A 22,228-nucleotide genomic window follows, 5' to 3' on the forward strand; every position below is an offset into this window, starting at 1 on the left:
GTATCCCTTGGACCTTCTTATTGACGACGAAACACAGAGTTTGCATCCAAATTTAATACAAAAGGCTCAATGCCGACTTAAGTACAAGAGGACAGACACTCTCACTTTCTATGATTGGGACCCCTCCTGTGAGTCCCGTTTTAGAATCCGATGCTTCACTTCATGTTTACTGTATCCCTTGGACATTCTCATTGACGATGAAACACAGAAATTGCATCCGAATTTAATACAAAAGGCACAATGCCGACTGAAGTAAAAGAGGACTGACACTCTCACTTTCTATGATTTGAACCTCTCCTGTGAGTCCAGTTTTAGATTCCGATGCTTCACTTCAGGTTCACTGTATGCCTTGGACCTTCCTAATGACGATGAAATACAGAAATTGCATCCGAATTCAATACAAAAGGCACAATGCAGACTGAAGTTAAAGAGGACTGACACTCTCACTTTCTATGTTTTGAACCTCTCCTGTGAGTCCAGTTTTAGATTCCGATGCCCCACTTCAAGTTTACTGTATACCTTGCACCTTCTTATTGACGATGAATCACAGAAATTACATCGTAATTAAATTCAAAAGGCACAATGCCGACTTTAGTACAAGAGGACTGACACTATAACTTTCTATGATTTGAACCACTCCTGTGAGCCCAGTTTTAGATTCCCATGCTTCACTACAGGTTCACTGTATACCTTGCACCTTCTTATTGACGATGAATCACAGAAATTACATCGGAATTAAATTCAAAAGGCACAATGCCGACTTAAGTACAAGAGGACTGACACTATAACTTTCTATGATTTGAACCTCTCCTGTGAGTCCAGTTTTAGATTCCGATGCTTCACTTCAGGTTTACTGTATGCCTTGGACCTTCTTATTGACGATGAAACACAGAGTTTGCATCCGAATTTAACACAAAAGGCTCAATGCCGACTTAAGTACAAGAGAACTTACTCTCTCACTTTCTACGATTTGACCTCTCCTGTGACTTGAGAGTTAGATTCGGATGCTTCACTTCAGGTTTACTGTATACCTTGCACCTTCTTATTGACGATGAATTACAGAAATTGCTTCCGAATTTAATAGAAAAGGCACAATGCTGACTGAAGTAAAAGGGGACTGACACTCTCACTTTCTATGAATTGAACCTATCCTGTGGTCCAGTTTTAGATTCCGATGCTTCACTTCAGGTTTACTGTATACCATGCACCTTCTTATTGACGATGAATCACTGAAATTGCATCGGAATTAAATTCAAATGGCACAATGCCGACTTATGTACAAGAGGACTGACACTCTCACTTTCTATGATTTGAACCTCTCCTGTGAGTCCAGTTTTAGATTCCGATGCTTCACTTCAGGTTTGCTGTATCCCGTGGACCTTCTTATTGACGACGAAACACAGAGTTTGCATCCGAATTTAATACAAAAGGCACAATGCCGACTTAAGTACAAGAGGACTGACACTCTCACTTCCTATGATTTGGACCCCTCCTGTGATTCCAGTTTTAGATTGCGATGCTACACTTCAGGTTTTATATACCTTGCTCCTTCTTATTGACGATGAAACACAGAAATTGCGTCGGAATTAAATTCAAAAGGCACAATGCCGACTTATGAACAAGAGGACTGACACTCTCACTTTCTATGATTTGGACCTCTCCTTTGAGTCGAGTTTTAGATTCCGGTGCTTTACTTCAGATTTACTGTATTCCTTGGACCTTCTTATTGACGATGAAACACAGAAATTGCATCCGAATTTAATACAAAAGGCACAATGCCGACTGAAGTAAAAGAGGACTGACTCTCTCACTTTCTATGATTTGAACCTGTCCTGTGAGTCCAATTTTAGATTCCGATGCTACACTTCAGGTTCACTATATACCTTGCACCTTCTTATTGACGATGAAACTCAGAAATTGCATCGGAATTAATTTAAAAACGCACTAAGCCGACTTAAGCACAAGATGACTGACACTCTCACTTTCTATGATTTGAACCTCTCCTGTGAGTCCAGTTTTAGATTCCGATGCTTCACTTCAGGCTTACTGTATCCCTTGGACCTTCATATTGCCGATGAAACACAGAAATTGCATCCGAATTCAATACAAAAGGCACAATGCCGACTGAAGTAGAAGATGACTGACACTCTCACCTTCTATGATTTGAACCTCTCCTGTGAGTCCAGTTTTAGATTCCGATGCTTCACTTCAGGTTTACTGTATCCCATGGACCTTCTTATTGACGACGAAACACAGAGTTTGCATCCGAGTTTAATACAAAAGGCACAATGCCGACATAAGTACAAGAGGACTGAAACTCACACTTTCTATGATTTGAACCTCTCCTGTGAGTCCAGTTTTAGATTCCGATGCTTCACTTCAGGTTTACTGTATCCCTTGGACCTTCTTATTGACGATGAAACACAGAAATTGCATCCGAATTTAATACAAAAGGCACAATGCCGACTGAAGTAAAAGAGGACTGACACTCTTACTTTCTATGATTTGAACCTCTCCTGTGAGTCCAGTTTTAGATTCCGATGCCTCTCTTCAGGTTTACTGTATCCCTTGGACCATCTTATTGACGATGAAATACAGAAATTGCATCCGAATTTAATACAAATGGCACAATGCTGACTGAAGTACAAGAGGACTGACACTATCACTTTCTATGATTTGAACCTCTCCTGTGAGTCCAGTTTTAGATTCCGATGCTTCACTTCAGGTTTACTGTATACCTTGCACCTTTTTATTGAAGATGAATCACAAAAAATTTCAGCGGAATGAAATTCAAAAGGCACAATGAAGACTTTAGTACAAGAGGACTGACACTCTAACTTTCTATGATTTGAACCTCTCCTGTGAGTCCAGTTTTAGATTCCGATGCTTCACTTCAGGTTTACTGTATCCCTTGGACCTTCTTATTGACGATGAAACACAGAGTTTGCATCCGAATTTAATACAAAAGGCACAATGACGACTTAAGACCAAGAGGACTGACACTCTAACTTTCTATGATTTGAACCTCTCCTGTGAGTCCAGTTTTAGATTCCGATGCTTCACTTCTGGTTTACTGTATCCCTTGGACCTTCTTATTGACGATGACACACAGAAATTGCATCCGAATTTAATACAAAATGCACAATGCCGACTTAAGTAGAAGAGGACTGACACTCTCACTTTCCATGATTTGAACCTCTCCTGTGAGTAGAGTTTTAGAATCCGATGCTTCACTTGAGGTTTACTGTATCCCTTGGACCTTCTTATTGACGATCAAATACAGAAATTGCATCCGAATTTAATACAAAAGGCACAATGCTGACTGAAGTAAAAGGGTACTGACACTCTCACTTTCTTTGAATTGAACCTATCCTGTGAGTCCAGTTTTAGATTCCGATGCTTCACTTCAGGTTTACTGTATACCTTGCAATTTCTTATTGACGATGAATCACTGAAATTGCATCGGAATTAAATTCAAAAGGCACAATGCCGACTTATGTACAAGAGGACTGACACTCTCACTTTCTATGATTTGAACCTCTCCTGTGAGTCCAGTTTTAGATTCCGATGCTTCACTTCAGGTTTACTGTATCCCTAGGACCTTCTTATTGACGATGAAACACAGAAATTGCATCCGAATTTAATACAAAAGGCACAATGCCGACTGAAGTAAAAGAGGACTGACACTCTTACTTTCTATGATTTGAACCTCTCCTGTGAGTCCAGTTTTAGATTCCGATGCTTCACTTCAGGTTTACTGTATCCCTTGGACCTTCTTATTGACGATGAAATACAGAAATTGCATCCGAATTTAATACAAAAGGCACAATGCTGACCGAAGTAAAAGAGGACTGACACTATCACTTTCTATGATTTGAACCTCTCCTGTGAATCCAGTTTTAGATTCCGATGCTTCACTTCAGGTTTACTGTATACCTTGCACCTTCTTATTGACGATGAATCACAAAAAATTGCAGCGGAATGAAATTCAAAAGGCACAATGCCGACATTAGTACAAGAGGACTGACACTCTAACTTTCTATGATTTGAACCTCTCCTGTGAGTCCACTTTTAGATTCCGATGCTTCACTTCAGGTTTACTGTATCCCTTGGACCTTCTTATTAACGATGACACACAGAAATTGCATCCGAATTTAATACAAAAGGCACAATGCCGACTTAAGTAGAAGAGGACTGACTCTCTCACTTTCTATGATTTGAACCTCTCCTGTGAGTCCAGTTTTAGAATCCGATGCTTCACTTCAGGTTTACTGTATACCTTGGACCTTCTTATTGACGATGAAATACAGAAATTGCATCCGAATTTAATACAAAAGGCACAATGCTGGCTGAAGTAAAAGGGGACTGACACTCTCACTTTCTATGAATTGAACCTATCCTGTGAGTCCAGTTTAAGATTCCGATGCTTCACTTCAGGTTTACTGTATACCTTGCACTTTCTTATTGACGATGAGTCACTGAAATAGCTTCGGAATTAAATTCAAAAGGCACAATGCCGGCTTAAGTACAAGAGGACTGACACTCTCACTTTCTATGATTTGAACCTCTCCTGTGGGTCCAGTTTTAGATTCCGATGCTTCACTTCAGATTTACTGTATCCCTTGGACCTTCTTATTGACGACGAAACACAGAGTTTGCATCCGAATTTAATACAAAAGGCTCAATGCCGACTTAAGTACAAGAGGACAGACACTCTCACTTTCTATGATTTGGACCCCTCCTGTGAGTCCAGTTTTAGAATCCGATGCTTCACTTCATGTTTACTGTATCCCTTGGACATTCTTATTGACGATGAAACACAGAAATTACATCCGAATTTAATACAAAAGGCACACTGCCGACTGAAGTAAAAGAGGACTGACACTCTAACTTTCTATGATTTGAACCTCTCCTGTGAGTCCACTTTTAGATTCCGATGCTTCACTTCAGGTTTACTGTATCCCTTGGACCTTCTTATTGACGATGAAACACAGAGTTTGCATCCGAATTTAATACAAAAGGCACAATGACGACTTAAGACCAAGAGGACTGACACTCTAACTTTCTATGATTTGAACCTCTCCTGTGAGTCCAGTTTTAGATTCCGATGCTTCACTTCTGGTTTACTGTATCCCTTGGACCTTCTTATTGACGATGACACACAGAAATTGCATCCGAATTTAATACAAAAGGCACAATGCCGACTTAAGTAGAAGAGGACTGACTCTCTCACTTTCTATGATTTGAACCTCTCCTGTGAGTCCAGTTTTAGAATCCGATGCTTCACTTCAGGTTTACTGTATACCTTGGACCTTCTTATTGACGATGAAATACAGAAATTGCATCCGAATTTAATACAAAAGGCACAATGCTGGCTGAAGTAAAAGGGGACTGACACTCTCACTTTCTATGAATTGAACCTATCCTGTGAGTCCAGTTTAAGATTCCGATGCTTCACTTCAGGTTTACTGTATACCTTGCACTTTCTTATTGACGATGAGTCACTGAAATTGCATCGGAATTAAATTCAAAAGGCACAATGCCGGCTTAAGTACAAGAGGACTGACAGTCTCACTTTCTATGATTTGAACCTCTCCTGTGAGTCCAGTTTTAGATTCCGATGCTTCACTTCAGGTTTACTGTATTCCTTGGACCTTCTTATTGACGACGAAACACAGAGTTTGCATCCGAATTTAATACAAAAGGCTCAATGCCGACTTAAGTACAAGAGGACAGACACTCTCACTTTCTATGATTTGGACCCCTCCTGTGATTCCAGTTTTAGAATCCGATGTTTCACTTCATGTTTACTGTATCCCTTGGACATTCTTATTGACGATGAAACACAGAAATTGCATCCGAATTTAATACAAAAGGCACAATGCCGACTGAAGTAAAAGAGGACTGACACTCTCACTTTCTATGATTTGAACCTCTCCTGTGAGTCCAGTTTTAGATTCCGATGCTTCACTTCAAGTATACTGTATACCTTGCATCTTCTTATTGACGATGAATCACAGAAATTACATCGGAATTAAATTCAAAAGGCACAATGCCGACTTAAGTACAAGAGGACTGACACTATAACTTTCTATGATTTGAACCTCGCCTGTGAGTCCAGTTTTAGATTCCCATGCTTCACTACAGGTTTACTGTATACCTTGCACCTTCTTATTGACGATGAATCACAGAAATTACATCGGAATTAAATTCAAAAGGCACAATGCCGACTTAAGTACAAGAGGACTGACACTATAACTTTCTATGATTTGAACCTCTCCTGTGAGTCCAGTTTTAGATTCCGATGCTTCACTTCAGGTTTACTGTATGCCTTGGACCTTCTTATTGACGATGAAACACAGAGTTTGCATCCGAATTTAACACAAAAGGCTCAATGCCGTCTTAAGTACAAGAGAACTTACTATTTCACTTTCTATGATTTGAACCTCTCCTGTGACTTGAGAGTTAGATTCGGATGCTTCTCTTCAGGTTTACTGTATACCTTGAACCTTCTTATGGACGATGAAACACAGAAATTGAATCGGAAATTAATACAAAAGGCACATTGCCGATCTAAGTACAAGAGGACTGACACTCTCACTTTCTATGATTTGAACCTCTCTTGTGAGTCTAGTTTTAGATTGCGATGCTTCACTTCAGGTTTACTGTATCCCTTGGTCCTTCTTATTGACGACGAAACACAGAGTTTGGATCCCAATTTAATACAAAAGGCACAATGCCGACTTAAGTACAAGAGTACTGGCACTCTAACTTTCTATGATTTGAACCTCTCCTGTGAGTCCAGTTATAGATTCCGATGCTTCACTTCAGGTTTATTGTATTCGTTGGACCTTCTTATTGACGATGAAACACAGAAATTGCATCCAAATCTAATACAAAAGGCACAATGCCGACTTAAGTACAAGAGGACTGACACTCTCACTTTCTATGATTCTTACCTCTCCTTTGAGTCCAGTTTTAGTTTGCGATGCTTCACTTCTGGTTTACTGTATCCCTTGGACCTTGTAATTGACGATGAAACACAGAAATTGCATCCGAATTTAATGCAAAAGGCACAATGCCGACTTAAGTACAAGAGGACTGACACTCTAACTTTCTATGATTTGAACCTCTCCTGTGAGTCCAGTTTTATATTCCGATGCTTCACCTCAGGTTTACTGTATCCCTTGGACCTTCTTATTGACGATGAAACACAGAAATTGCATCCGAATTCAATACAAAAGGCACAATGCCGACTTAAGTAGAAGAGGACTGACACTCTCACCTTCTATGATTTGAACCACTCCTGTGAGTCCAGTTTTAGATACCGATCCTTCACTTCAGTTTTACTGTATCCCTTGGACCTTCTTATTGACGATGAAACACAGAGATTGCATCCGAATGTAATACAAAAGGCACAATGCCGACCTAAGTACAAAAGGACTGACAATCTCACTTTCTATGATTTGAACCTTTCCTGTGACTTAAGAGTTAGATTCCGATGCTTCACTTCAGGTTTACTGTATTCCTTGCACCTTCTTATTGACGATGAAACACAGAAATTGAACTGGAAATTAATACAAAAGGCACAATGCCGACATGAGTACAAGAGGACTGACACTCTCACTTTCTATGATTTGAACCTCTCCTGTGAGTCCAGTTTTAGATTCCGATGCTTCACTTCAGGTTTACTGTATCCCTTGGACCATCTTATTGACGACGAAACACAGAGTTTGCATCCGAATTTAATACAAAAGGCACAATGCCGACTTAAGTACAAGAGGACTGACACTCTCACTTTCTATGATTTGGACCCCTCCTGTGAGTCCAGTTTTAGGATCCGATGCTTCACTTCATGTTTACTGTTTCTCTTGGACCTTCTTATTGACGATGAAACACAGAAATTGCATCCGAATTTAATACAAAAGGCACAATGCCAACTGAAGTAAAAGAGGACTGACACTCTCACATTCTTTGATTTGAACCGCTCCTGTGAGTCCAGTTTTAGATTCCGATGCTTCACTTCAGGTTCACTGTATGCCTTGGACCTTCTTATTGACGATGAAATACCGAAATTTCATCCGAATTTAATACAAAAGGCACAATGCTGACTGAAGTAAAAGAGGACTGACACTCTCACTTTCTATGATTTGAACCTCTCCTGTGAGTCCAGTTTTAGATTCCGATGCTTCACATCAAGTTTACTGTATACCTTGCACCTTCTTATTGACGATGAATCACAGAAATTGAATCGGAATTAAATTCAAAAGGCACAATGACCACTTAAGTACAAGAGGATTGACACTCTAACTTTCTATGATTTGAACCTCTCCTGTGAGTCCACTGTCGGATTATGATGCTTTACTTCAGGTTTACTGTACCCCCTTGGACCTTCTTATCGACAGTGAAACACAGAAATTGCATCCGAATATAGTACATAAGGCACCATGCCGACTTAAGTGCAGGAGGACTGACACTCACTTTCTATGATTTGAACCTCTCCTGTGCGTCCAGTTTTAGATTTCGATCCTTCACTTCAGGTTTACTGTATCCCTTGGACCTTCTTGTTGACGATGAAACACAGAAATTGCATCCGAATTTAATACAAAATGCACAATGCCGACTGAAGTGAAAGAGGACTGACACTCTCACTTTCTATGATTTTAACCTCTCCTGTGAGTCCAATTTTAGATTCCGATGCTACACTTCTTGTTTACTATTTACCTTGACCCTTCTTATTGACGATGAAACACAGAAATTGCATCGGAATTAAATTAAAAAGGCACAATGCCGACTTAAGTACAATATGACTGACACTCTCACTTTCTATGATTTGAACCTCTCCTGTGAGTCCAGTTTTATATTCCGATGCTTCACTTCAGGCTTACTGTATCCCTTGGACCTTCTTATTGACGATGAAATACAGAAATTGCATCCGAATTCAATACAAAAGGCACAATGCCGACTTACGTAGAAGAGGACTGACTCACCTTCTATGATTTGAACCTCTCCCGTGAGTCCAGTTTTAGATACCGATCCCTCACTTCAGTATTACTGTATCCCTTGGACCTTCTTATTGACGATGAAACACAGAGATTGCATCCGAATGTAATACAAAAGGCACAGTGACGACCTAAGTACAAGAGGACTGACACTCTCACTTTCTATGATTTGAACCTCTCCTGTGACATGAGAGTTAGCTTCCGATGCTTCACTTCAGGTTTACTGTATACCTTGCACCTTCTTATTGACGATGAAACACAGAAATTGAATTGGAAATTAATACAAAAGGCTCAATGCCGACATAAGTACAAGAGGACTGACACTCTCACTTTCTATGATTTGAACCTCTCCTGTGAGTCCAGTTTTAGATTCCGATGCTTCACTTCAGGTTTACTGTATCCCTTGGACCATCTTATTGACGACGAAACACAGAGATTGCATCCGAATTTAATACAAAAGGCACAATGCCGATTTCAGTACAAGAGGACTGACACTCTCACTTTCTATGATTTGGACCCCTCCTGTGAGTCCAGTTTTAGGATCCGATGCTTCACTTCATGTTTACTGTTTCTCTTGGACCTTCTTATTGACGATGAAACACAGAAATTGAATTGGAAATTAATACAAAAGGCACTATGCTGACTGAAGTAAAAGAGGACTTACACTCTCACTTTCTATGATTTGAACCTCTCCTGTGAGTCCAGTTTTAGATTCCGATGCTTCACTTCAAGTTTACTGTATACCTTGCACCTTCTTATTGACGATGAATCACAGAAATTGCATCGGAATTAAATTCAAAAGGCACAATGACGACTTAAGTACAAGAGGATTGACTCTCTAACTTTCTATGATTTGAACCTCTCCTGTGAGTCCACTTTCGGATTACGATGCTTCACTTCAGGTTTACTGTATCCCTTGGACCTTCTTATCGACAATGAAACACAGAAATTGCATCCGAATATAATACATAAGGCACCATGCCGACTTAAGTACAGGAGGACTGACACTGGCTTTCTATGATTTGAACCTCTCCTGTGCGTCCAGTTTTAGATTTCGATCCTTCACTTCAGGTTTACTGTATCCCTTGGACCTTCTTGTTGACGATGAAACACAAAAATTGCATCCGAATTTAATACAAAAGGCACAATGCCGACTGAAGTAAAAGAGGACTGACACTCTCACTTTCTATGATTTTAACCTCTCCTGTGAGTCCAGTTTTAGATTCCGATGCTTCACTTCAGGTTCACTGTATACCTTGCACCTTCTTATTGACGATGAAACACATAAATTGCATCGGAATTAAATTCAAAAGGCACAATGCCGACTTAAGTACAAGAGGACTGACACTCTCTCTTTCTATGATTTGAACCTCTCCTGTGAGTTTAGTTTTAGATTCCGATTCTTAACTTTAGGTTTAGTGTATCCCTTGGATCTTCTTAATGACGATGAAATACAGAGATTGCATCCGAATTTAATACAAAAGGCACAATGCCGACCTAAGTACAAGAGGACTGAAACTCTCACTTTCTATGATTTGAACCTCTCCTGTGAGTCCAATTTCAGATTCCGATGCTACACTTCAGGTTTACTATTTACCTTGCACCTTGTTATTGACGATAAAACACAGAAATTGCATCGGAATTAAATTAAAAAGGCACAATGCCGACCTAAGTACAATATGACTGACACTCTCACTTTCTATGATTTGAACCTCTCCTGTGAGTCCAGTTTTATATTCCGATGCTTCACTTCAGGTTTACTGTATCCCTTGGACCTTCTTATTGACGATGAAACACAGAAATTGCATCCGAATTCAATACAAAAGGCACAATGCCGACTTAAGTAGAAGAGGACTGACACTCTCACCTTCTATGATTTGAACCTCTCCCATGAGTCCAGTTTTAGATACCGATCCTTCACTTCAGTTTTACTGTATCCCTTGGACCTTCTTATTGTCGATGAAACACAGAGATTGCATCCGAATGTAATACAAAAGGCACAATGACGACCTAAGTACAAGAGGACTGACACTCTCACTTTCTATGATTTGAACCTCTCCTGTGACTTGAGAGTTAGCTTCCGATGCTTCACTTCAGGTTTACTGTATACCTTGCACCATCGTATTGACGATGAAACACAGAAATTGAATTGGAAATTAATACAAAAGGCACAATGCCGACATAAGTACAAGAGGACTGACACTCTCACTTTCTATGATTTGAACCTCTCCTGTGAGTCCACTTTTAGATTCCGATGCTTCACTTCAGGTTTACTGTATCCCTTGGACCATCTTATTGACGACGAAACACAGAGTTTGCATCCGAATTTAATACAAAAGGCACAATGCCGACTTAAGTACAAGAGGACTGACACTCTCACTTTCTATGATTTGAACCTCTCCTGTGAGTCCAGTTTTAGATTCCGATGATTCACTTCAGGTTCACTGTATGCCTTGGACCTTCTTATTGACGATGAAATACAGAAATTGCATCCGAATTTAATACAAAAGGCACAATGCTGACTGAAGTAAAAGAGGACTGACACTCTCACTTTCTATGATTTGAACCTCTCCTGTGAGTCCAGTTTTAGATTCCGATGCTTCACTTCAGGTTTACTGTATCCCTTGGACCTTCTTATCGACAATGAAACACAGAAATTGCATCCGAATATCATACATAAGGCACCATGCCGACTTAAGTGCAGGAGGACTGACACTCTCACCTTCTATGATTTGAACCTCTCCTGTGCGTCCAGTTTTAGATTTCGATCCTTCACTTCAGGTTTACTGTATACCTTGCACCTTCGTATTGACGATGAAACACAAAACTTGCATCGGAATTAAATTCAAAAGGCACAATGCCGACTTAAGTACAAGAGGACTGACACTCTAACTTTCTATGATTTGAACCTCTCCTGTGAGTCCAGTTTCAGATTCCGATGCTTCACTTCAGGTTTACTGTATTCTTTGGACCTTCTTATTGATGATGAAACACAGAAATTGCATCTGAATTTAATACAAAAGGCACAATGCCGACTTAAGTACAAGAGAACTTACACGCTCACTTTCTATGATTTGAACCTTTTCTGTGAGTCCAGTTTTAGATTCCGATGCTTCACTTCGGTTTACTGTAACCCGTTGACCTTCTTACTGACGATGAAACAAAGAAATTGCATCCGAATTTAATACAAAAGGCACAATTCCGACTTAAGTACAAGAGGACTGACACTCTCTCTTTCTATGATTTGAACCTTTCCTGTGAGTTTAGTTTTAGATTCCGTTTCTTCACTTCAGGTTTAGTGTATCCCTTGGATCTTCTTAATGACGATGAAATACAGGGATTGCATCCGAATGTAATACAAAAGGCACAATGCCGACCTAAGTACAAGAGGACTGAAACTCTCACTTTCTATGATTTGAACCTCTCCTGTGACTTGAGAGTTAGATTCGGATGCTTCACTTCAGGTTTACTGTATACCTTGCACCTTCTTATAGACGATGAAACACAGAAATTAAATCGGAAATTATTACAAAGGCACATTGGCGATCTAAGTACAAGAGGACTGACACTCTCACTTTCTATGATTTGAACCTCTCCTGTGAGTCCAGTTTTAGATTGCGATGCTTCACTTCAGGTTTACTGTATCCCTTGGTAATTCTTATTGACGATGAAACACAGAGCTTGCATCCGAATTTAATACAAAAAGCACAATGACGACTTAAGTACAAGAGGATTGACACCCTATCTTTCTATGATTTGAACCTCTCCTGTGAGTCCACTTTCGGAATACGATGCTTCACTTCAGGTTTACTGTATTCCTTGGACCTTCTTAACGACGATGAAACAGAGAAATTGCATCCGAATATAATACATACGGCACCATGCCGACTTAAGTACAGGAGGACTGACACTCTCACTTTCTATGATTTTAACCACTCCAGTGCGTCCAGTTTTACATTCCGATCCTTCACTTCAGTTTTACTGTATCCCTTGGACCTTGTTATTGATGATGAAACACAGAGATTGCATCCAAATGTAATACAAAAGGCACAATGCCGACTGAAGTAAAAGAGGACTGACACTCTCACTTTCTATGATTTGAAACTCTCCTGTGAGTCCAGTTTTAGATTCCGATGCTTCACTTCAGGTTTACTGTATACCTTGTACCTTCTTATTGACGATGAAACACAGAAATTGCATCGGAATTAAGTTCAAAAGGCACAATGCCGACTTAAGTACAAGAGGACTGACACTCTTTCTTTCTATGATTTGAACCTCTCCTGTGAGTCCAGTTTTAGATTCCGATGCTTCACTTTAGGTTTACTGTATACCTTGCACCCTCTTATTGACGATGAAACACTGAAATTGCATCGGAATTAAATTCAAAAGGCACAATGCCGACTTAAGTACAAGAGGACTGACACTCTAACTTTCTATGATTTGAACCTCTCCTGTGAGTCCAGTTTCAGATTCCGATGCTTCACTTCAGGTTTACTGTATTCTTTGGGCCTTCTTACTGACTATGAAACACAGATATTGCATCCGAATTTAATACAAAAGGCACAATGCCGACTTAAGTACAAGAGAACTTAATCTCTCACTTTCTATGATTTGAACCTCTTCTGTGAGTCCAGTTTTAGATTCCGATGCTTCACTTCAGGTTTACTGTATCCCGTGGACCTTCTTATTGACGATGAAACAAAGAAATTGCATCCGAATTTAATACAAAAGGCACAATTCCGACTTAAGTACATGAGGACTGACACTATCACTTTCTATGATTTGAACCTCTCCTGTGAGTTTAGTTTTAGATTCCGATGATTCACTTCAGGTTTTTTTGTATCCCTTGGACCTTCTTATTGACGACGAAACACAGAGTTTGCATCCGAATTTAATACAAAAGGCACAATGCCACCTCAAGTAGAAGAGGACTGACACTCACACCTTCTATGATTTGAACCTCTCCTGTGAATCAAGTTTTAGATACTGATCCTTCACTTCAGTTTTACTGTATCCCTTGGTCCTTCTTATTGCCGATGAAACACAGAAATTGCATCCGAATTCGAAACAAAAGGCACAATGCCGACTTAAGTAGAATAGGACTGACACTCTCACGTTCTATGATTTGAACCTCTCCTGTGAGTCCAGTTTTAGATACCGATCCTTCACTTCAGTTTTACAGTATCCCTTGGACCTTCTTATTGACGATGAAACACAGAGATTGCATCCGAATGTAATACAAAAGGCACAATGCCGACCTAAGTACAAGAGGACTGACACTCTCACTTTCTATGATTTGAACCTCTCCTGTGACTTGAGAATTAGATTCCGATGCTTCACTTCAGGTTTACTGTATACCTTGCACCTTCTTATGGACGATGAAAGACAGAAATTGATTTGGAAATTAAGTACAAAAGGACTGACACTCTCACTTTCTATGATTTGAACCTCTCCTGTGAGTCCAGTTTTAGATTCCGATGCTTCACTTCAGGTTTACTGTATCCCTTGGCCTTCTTATTGACGATGAAACACAGAAATTGCATCCGAATTTAAAACAATAGGCACAATGCCGACTTAAGTACAAGAGAACTTACACACTCACTTTCTATGATTTGAACCACTCCTGTGAGTCCAGTTGTAGATTCCGATGCTTCACATCAGGTATCCTGTATCCCTTGGACCTTCTTATTGACAATGAAACACAGAAATTGCATCCAAATTTAATACAAAAGGCACAATGCCGACTTAAGTACAAGAGAACTGACACCCTCACTTTCTATGATTTGAACCTCTCCTGTGAGTCCAGTTTTAGTTTGCGATGCTCCACTTCAGGTTTACTATATCCCTTGGACCTTCTAATTGACGATGAAACACAGAAATTGCATCCGAATTTAATACAAAAGCACAATGCCGACTTAAGTACAAGAGGACTGACAACCTAACTTTCTATGATTTGAACCTCTCCTGTGAGTCCAGTTTTAGATTCCGATGCTTCACTTCAGGTTTGTTGTATCGGTTGGACCCTCTTATTGACGATGAATAACAGAAATTGCATCCGAATTTAATACAAAAGGCACAATGCCGACTTAAGTACAACAGTACTGATACTCTCACTTTCTATGATTTGAACCTCTCCTGTGACTTGAGAGTTAGATTCCGATGCTTCACTTCAGGTTTACTGTATACCTTGCACCTTCTTATTGACGATGAAACACAGAAATAGAATCGGAAATTAATACAAGAGGAACAATGCTGACTTAAGTACAAGAGGACTGACACTCCCACTTTCTATGATTTCAACCTCTCCTGTGAGTCCAGTTTTAGATTGCGATGCTTCACTTCAGGTTTACTGTATACCATGCACCTTCTTATTGACGATGAAACACAGAAATTGAATCGGAAATTAATACAAAAGGCACAATGCCGACTTAAGTACAAGAGGACTGACACTCTCACTTTCTATGATTTGAACCTCTCCTGTGAGTTCAGTTTTAGATTGCGATGCTTCACTTCAGGTTTACTGTATCCCTTGGACCTTCTAATTGACGATGAAACACAGAGTTTGCATCCGAGTTTAATACAACAGGCACAATGCCGACTTAAGTACAAGTGGACTGACACTCTAACTTTCTATGATTTGAACCTCTAATGTGAGTCCAATTTTAGATTCCGATGCTACACTTCAGGTTTACTGTATCCCATGGACCTTCTTACTGACGATGAAACACAGAAATTGCATACCAATTTAATACAAAAGGTACAATACCGACTTAAGTACAAGAGGAGTGATACACTAACTTTCTATGATTTGAACCTCTCTTGTGAGACCAGTTTTAGATTCCGATGCTTCACTTCAGGTTTACAGTATGCCTTGGACCTTCTTATTGACGATGAGACACAGAAATTGCATCCGAATTTAATACAAATGGCACAATGCCGACTTAAGTACAAGAGGACTGACGCTATCACTTTCTATGATTTGAACCTCTCCTGTGAGTCCATTTTTAGTTAACGATGCTTCACTTCAGGTTTACTGTATAGCTTGGACCTTCCTATAGACGATGAAACACAGAAATTGAATCGGAATTAAATTCAAAAGGCACAATGCCGACTTAGGTACAAGAGGACTCACAATCTAACTTTCTTTGATTTGAACCTCTCCTGTGAGTCCAGTTTTAGAATCCGATGCTTCACTTCAGGTTTACTGTATACCATGCACCTCCTTATTTACGATGAAACACAGAAATTGCATCCGAATTTAATACAAAAGGCACAATGCCGACTTAAGTACAAGACGACTGACACTCTCACTTTCTATGATTTGAACCTCTCCTGTGAGTCCAGTTTTAGATTCCGACGCTTCATTTCACGTTTACTGTATCCCTTGAATGTTCTTATTGACGATGAAACACAGCAATTGCATCCGAATTTAATACAAAAGGCACAATGCCGACTTAAGTATAAGAGGACTGACACTCTAACTTTCTATGGATTGAACCTCTCCTGTGAGTTCAGTTTTAGATTCCGATGCTTCACTTCAGGTTTACTGTATCCCTTGCACCTTCTTATTGACGATGAAACACAGTGTTTGCATCCGAATTTAATAAAAGACACAATGCCGACTTAAGTACAAGAGTACTGACACTCTCACTTTCTATGATTTGTACCTCTCCTGTGAGTCCAGTTTTAGATTCGGATGCTTCACTTCAGGTTTACTGTATACCTTGCACCTTCTTATTGTCGATTAAACACTGAAATTGCATTCGAATTTAATACAACTGGAACAATGCCGACTTAAGTACAAGAGGACTGACACTCTCACTTTCTACGATTTGAACCCCTCCTGTGAGTCCAGGTTTAGATTCCGATACTTCACTTCAAGATTACTGTATACCTTGCACCTTCTTATTGACGATGAAACACAGAAATTGCATCGGAATTAAATTCAAAAGGCACAATGCCGACGTATGTACAAGAGGCCTGACACTCTAACTTTCTATGATATGAACCTCACCTGTGAGTCCAATTTTAGATTCCGATGCTACACTTCAGGTTTACTATATACCTTGCACCTTCTTATTGACGATGAAACACAGAAATTGCGTCGGAATTAAATTAAAAAGGCACAATGCCGACTTAAGTACAAGAGGACAGACACTCTAACTTTCTATGATTTGAATCTCTCCTGTGAGTCCAGTTTTAGATTCCGATGCTTCACTTCAGGTTTATTGTATCCCTTAAACCTTCTTATTGACGAAGAAACACAGAAATTGCATCCGAATTTAATACTAAAGGCACAATGCCGGCTTAAGTACAAGAGGACTGAAACTCTCACTTTCTATGATTTGAACCTCTCCTGTGACTTGAGAGTTGGATTCGGATGCTTCACTTGAGGTTTACTGTATACCATGCACCTTCTTATTGACGATGAAACACAGAAATTGAATCGGAAATTAATACAAAAGGCACAATGCCGACTTAAGTACAAGAAGACTGACACTCTCACTTTCTATGATTTGAACCTCTCCTGTGAGTCCAGTTTTAGATTGCGATGCTTCACTTCAGGTTTACTGTATCCCTTGGACCTTCTAATTGACGATGAAACACAGAGTTTGCATCCGAATTTAATACAACAGGCACAATGCCGACTTAAATACAAGGGGACTGACACTCTAACTTTCTATGATTTGAACCTCTCCTGTGAGTCGAGTTTTAGATTCCGGTGCTTTACTTCAGGTTTACTGTATCCCTTGGACCTTCTTATTTACGATGAAACACAGAAATTGCAACCGAATTTAATACATAATGCACAATGCCGACTGAAGTAAAAGAGGACTGACACTCTCACTTTCTATGATTTGAACCACTCCTGTGTGTCCAATTTACGATTCCGATGCTACACTTCAGGTTCACTATATACCTTGCACCTTCTTATTGACGATGAAACACAGAAATTGCATCGGAATTAAATTAAAAAGGCACAATGCCGACTTAAGTTTAAGAGGACTGACACTCTAACTTTCAATGATTTGAACCTCTCCTGTGAGTCCAGTTTTAGATTCCGATGCTTCACTTCAGGTTTACTGTATCCCTTGGACCTTCTTATTGACGATGAAACACAGAAATTGCATACCAATTTAATACAAAAGGTACAATACCGTCTTAAGTAAAAGAGGAGTGACACACTAACTTTCTATGAATTGAACCTCCCCTGTGAGACCAGTTTTGGATTCCGATGCTTCACTTCAGGTTTACTGTATCCCTTGGACCTTCTTATTGACGATGAGACACAGAAATTGCATCCGAATTGATTACAAATGGCACAATGCCGACTTATGTGCAAGAGGACTGACACTATTACTTTCTATGATTTGAACCTCTGCTGTGAGTCCATTTTTAGTTTCCCATGCTACACTTCCGGTTTACTGTATACCTTGCACCTTCTTATTGACGATGAAACACAGAAATTGCATCCGAATTTAATACAAAAGGCACAAGGCCGACTTACGTAAAGGAAAACTGACACTCTAAGTTTCTATGATTTGAACCTCTCCTGTGAGTCCAGTTTTAGATTCCGATGCTTCACTTCAGGTTTACTGTATCCTTTGGACTTTCTTATTGACGGTGAAACACAGAGTGTGCATCCGAATTTAATACAAAAGGCACAATGCCGACTTAAGTACAAGAGGACTGCCACACTCACTTTCTATGATATGAACCTCTACTGTGAGTCCAGTTTTAGATTCCGATGCTTCACCTCAGGTTTACTGTATAGCTTGGACCTTCCTATAGACGATGAAACACAGAAATTGAATCGGTATTAAATTCAAAAATCACAATGCCGACTTAAGTACAAGAGGACTGACAATTTAATTTTCTTTGATTTGAACCTCTCCTGTGAGTCCAGTTTTAGATTCTGATGCTTCACCTCAGGTTTACTGTATCCCTTGGACCTTCTTATTGACGATGAAACACACAAATTGCATCCGAATTTAATACAAAAGGCACAATGCCGACTTAAGTACAGGAGGACTGACACTCTCACTTTCTATGATTTGAACCTCTCCTGTGAGTCCTGTTTTAGTTTCCGATGCTTCACGTCAGGTATACCGTATCCCTTGGACCTTCTTATTGACGATGAAACACAGAAATTGCATCCGAATAATACATATGGCACAATGCCAACTTAAGTACAAGAGGACCTACACTCTCACTTTCTATGATTTGAACATCTCCTGTGAGTCCAGTTTTAGATTCCGATGCTTCACTTCAGGTTCACTGCAACCCTTTGACCTTCTTAATGGCGATGAACCACAGAAATTGCATCCGAATTTAATACAAAATGCACAATGCCGACTCAAGTACAAGAGGACTGACACCCCCACTCTCTATGATTTGGAGCTCTCCTGTGAGTCCAGTTTTAGAATCCGATGCTTCACTTCTGGTTTACTGAATACTATGCACCTTCTTATTTACGATGAAACACAGAAATTGCATCCGAATTTAATACCAAGTGCACAATGCCAACTTAAGTACAAGAGGACTGACACTCTAACTTTCTATGATTTGAACATCTCCTGTGAGTCCAATTTTAGATTCCGATGCTTCACTTCAGGTTCACTGCAACCCTTTGACCTTCTTATTGGCGATGAAACACTGTATACCATGCACCTTCTAATTTACGATGAAACACAGAAATTGCATCCGAATTAATTACAAAAGGCACAACGCCGACTTAAGTACAAGAGGACTGACACTCTCACTTTCTATGATTTGAACCCCCCCTGTGAGTCCAGTTTTAGATTCCGATGCTTCACTTCATGTTTACTGTATCCCTTGGACCTTCTTATTGACGATGAAACGCAGAGTTTGCATCCGAATTTATTACAAAAGGCACAATGCCGACTTAAGTACAAGAGGACTGACACTTTAACTTTCTATGATTTGAACCTCTCCTGTAAGTCCAGTTTTAGATTCCGATGCTTCACTTCATGTTTACTGTATCCCTTGGACCTTCTTATTGACGATGAAACACAGAAATTGCATCCGAATTTAATACAAAATGCACAATGGCGACTTAAGTACAAGAGGACTGACACTCTCACTTTCTATGATTTGAACCTCTCCTGTGAGTCCAGTTTTAGATTCCGATGCTTCACTTCAGGTTTACTGTATAACTTGGACCAACTTATTGACGATGAAACACAGAGTTTGCATCCGAATTAAATATTAAAGGGACAATGCCGACATAAGTACAAGAGGGCTGACACTCTAACTTTCTATGATTTGAACCTCGCCTGTGAGTCCAGTTTCAGATTCCGATGATTAACTTCAGGTTTACTGTATACCTTGCACCTTCTAATTGACGATGAAACACAGATATTGCGTCCGAATTTAATACAAAAGGCGCAATGCCGACTTAAGTACAAGAGGACTGACACTCTCACTTTCTATGATGTGAACCTCTCCAGTGAATCCAGTTTTAGATTCCCATGACTCACTTCAGGTTTACTATATCCCTTGGACCGTCGTACTGACGATGAAACACAGAAATTGCATCCGAATTTAATACAAAAGGCACTATGCCGACTTAAGTACAAGAGGACTGACACTCTCACTTTCTACGATTTGAACCCCTCCTGTGAGTCCAGTTTCAGATTCCGATGCTTCACTTCAGGTTTACTGTATCCCTTGGACCTTCTTATTGACGATGAAACACAGAAATTGCATCAGAATTTAATACAAAAGGCACAATGCCGACTTAAGTACAAGAGAACTTACACACTCACTTTCAATGATTTGAACATCTCCTGTGAGTCCAGTTTTAGATTCCGATGCTTCACATCAGGTATACTGTATCCCTTGGACCTTCTTATTGACAATGAAATACAGAAATTGCATCCAAATTTAATACAAAAGGCACAATGCTGACTTAAGTACAAGAGGACTGACACCCTCACTTTCTATGATTTGAACCTCTCCTGTGAGTCCAGTTTTAGTTTACGATGCTTCACTTCAGGTTTACTGTATCCCTTGGACCTTGTAATTGACGATGAAACACAGAAATTGCATCCGAATTTAATGCAAAAGGCACAATGCCGACTTAAGTACAAGAGGACTGACACTCTAACTTTCTATGATTTGAACCTCTCCTGTGAGTCCAGTTTTAGTTTCCAATGCTTCACTTCAGGTTTATTGTATCCGTTGGAGCCTCTTATTGACGATGAAACACAGAAATTGCATCCGAATTTAATACAAAAGGCACAATGCCGACTTAAGTACAAGAGGACTGACACTCTCACTTTCTATGATTTGAACCTCTCCTTTGAGTCCAGTTTTAGATTCCGGTGCTTTACTTCAGGTTTACTGTATCCCTTGGACCTTCTTATTGACGATGAAACACAGAAATTGCATCCGAATTTAATACAAAAGGCACAATGCCGACTGAAGTAAAAGAGGACTGACACTTTCACTTTCTATGATTTGAACCTCTCCTGTGAGTCCAATTTTAGATTCCGATGCTACACTTCAGGTTTACTATATACCTTGCACCTTCTTATTGTCGATGAAACACAGAAATTGCATTGGAATTAAATTAAAAAGGCACAATGCCGACTTAAGTACAAGAGGACTGACACTCTAACGTTCTACGATTTAAACCTCTACTGTGAGTCCAGTTTTAGATTCCGATGCTTCACTTAAGGTTTACTGTATCCCTTGGAACTTCTTATTGACGATGAAACACAGAAATTGCATCCCAATTTAATACAAAATTCACAATACCGACTTAAGTACAATAGGAGTGACACTCTAACTTTCTATGATTTGAACCTCTCCTGTGAGTCCAGTATTAGATTTCGATGCATCACTTCAGGTTTACTGTATCCCTTGGACCTTCTTGTTGACGATGAAACACAGAAATTGCATCCGAATTTAATAGTAAAGGCACAATGCCGACTTAAGTACAAGAGGTCTGACACTCTAACTTTCTATGATTTGAACCTCTCCTGTGAGTCGAGTTTTAGATTCCGGTGCTTTACTCCAGTTTTACTGTATCCCTTGGACCATCTTATTTACGATGAAACACAGAAATTGCAACCGAATTTAATACAAAATGCACAATGCCGACTGAAGTAAAAGAGGATTGACACTCTCACTTTCTATGATTTGAACCTCTCCTGTGAGTCCAATTTTAGATTCCGATGCTACACTTCAGGTTTACTATA

The sequence above is a fragment of the Schistocerca americana genome, unplaced genomic scaffold (assembly GCF_021461395.2).
Source record: "Schistocerca americana isolate TAMUIC-IGC-003095 unplaced genomic scaffold, iqSchAmer2.1 HiC_scaffold_14, whole genome shotgun sequence".
Lineage (NCBI taxonomy): Eukaryota > Metazoa > Arthropoda > Insecta > Orthoptera > Acrididae > Schistocerca > Schistocerca americana.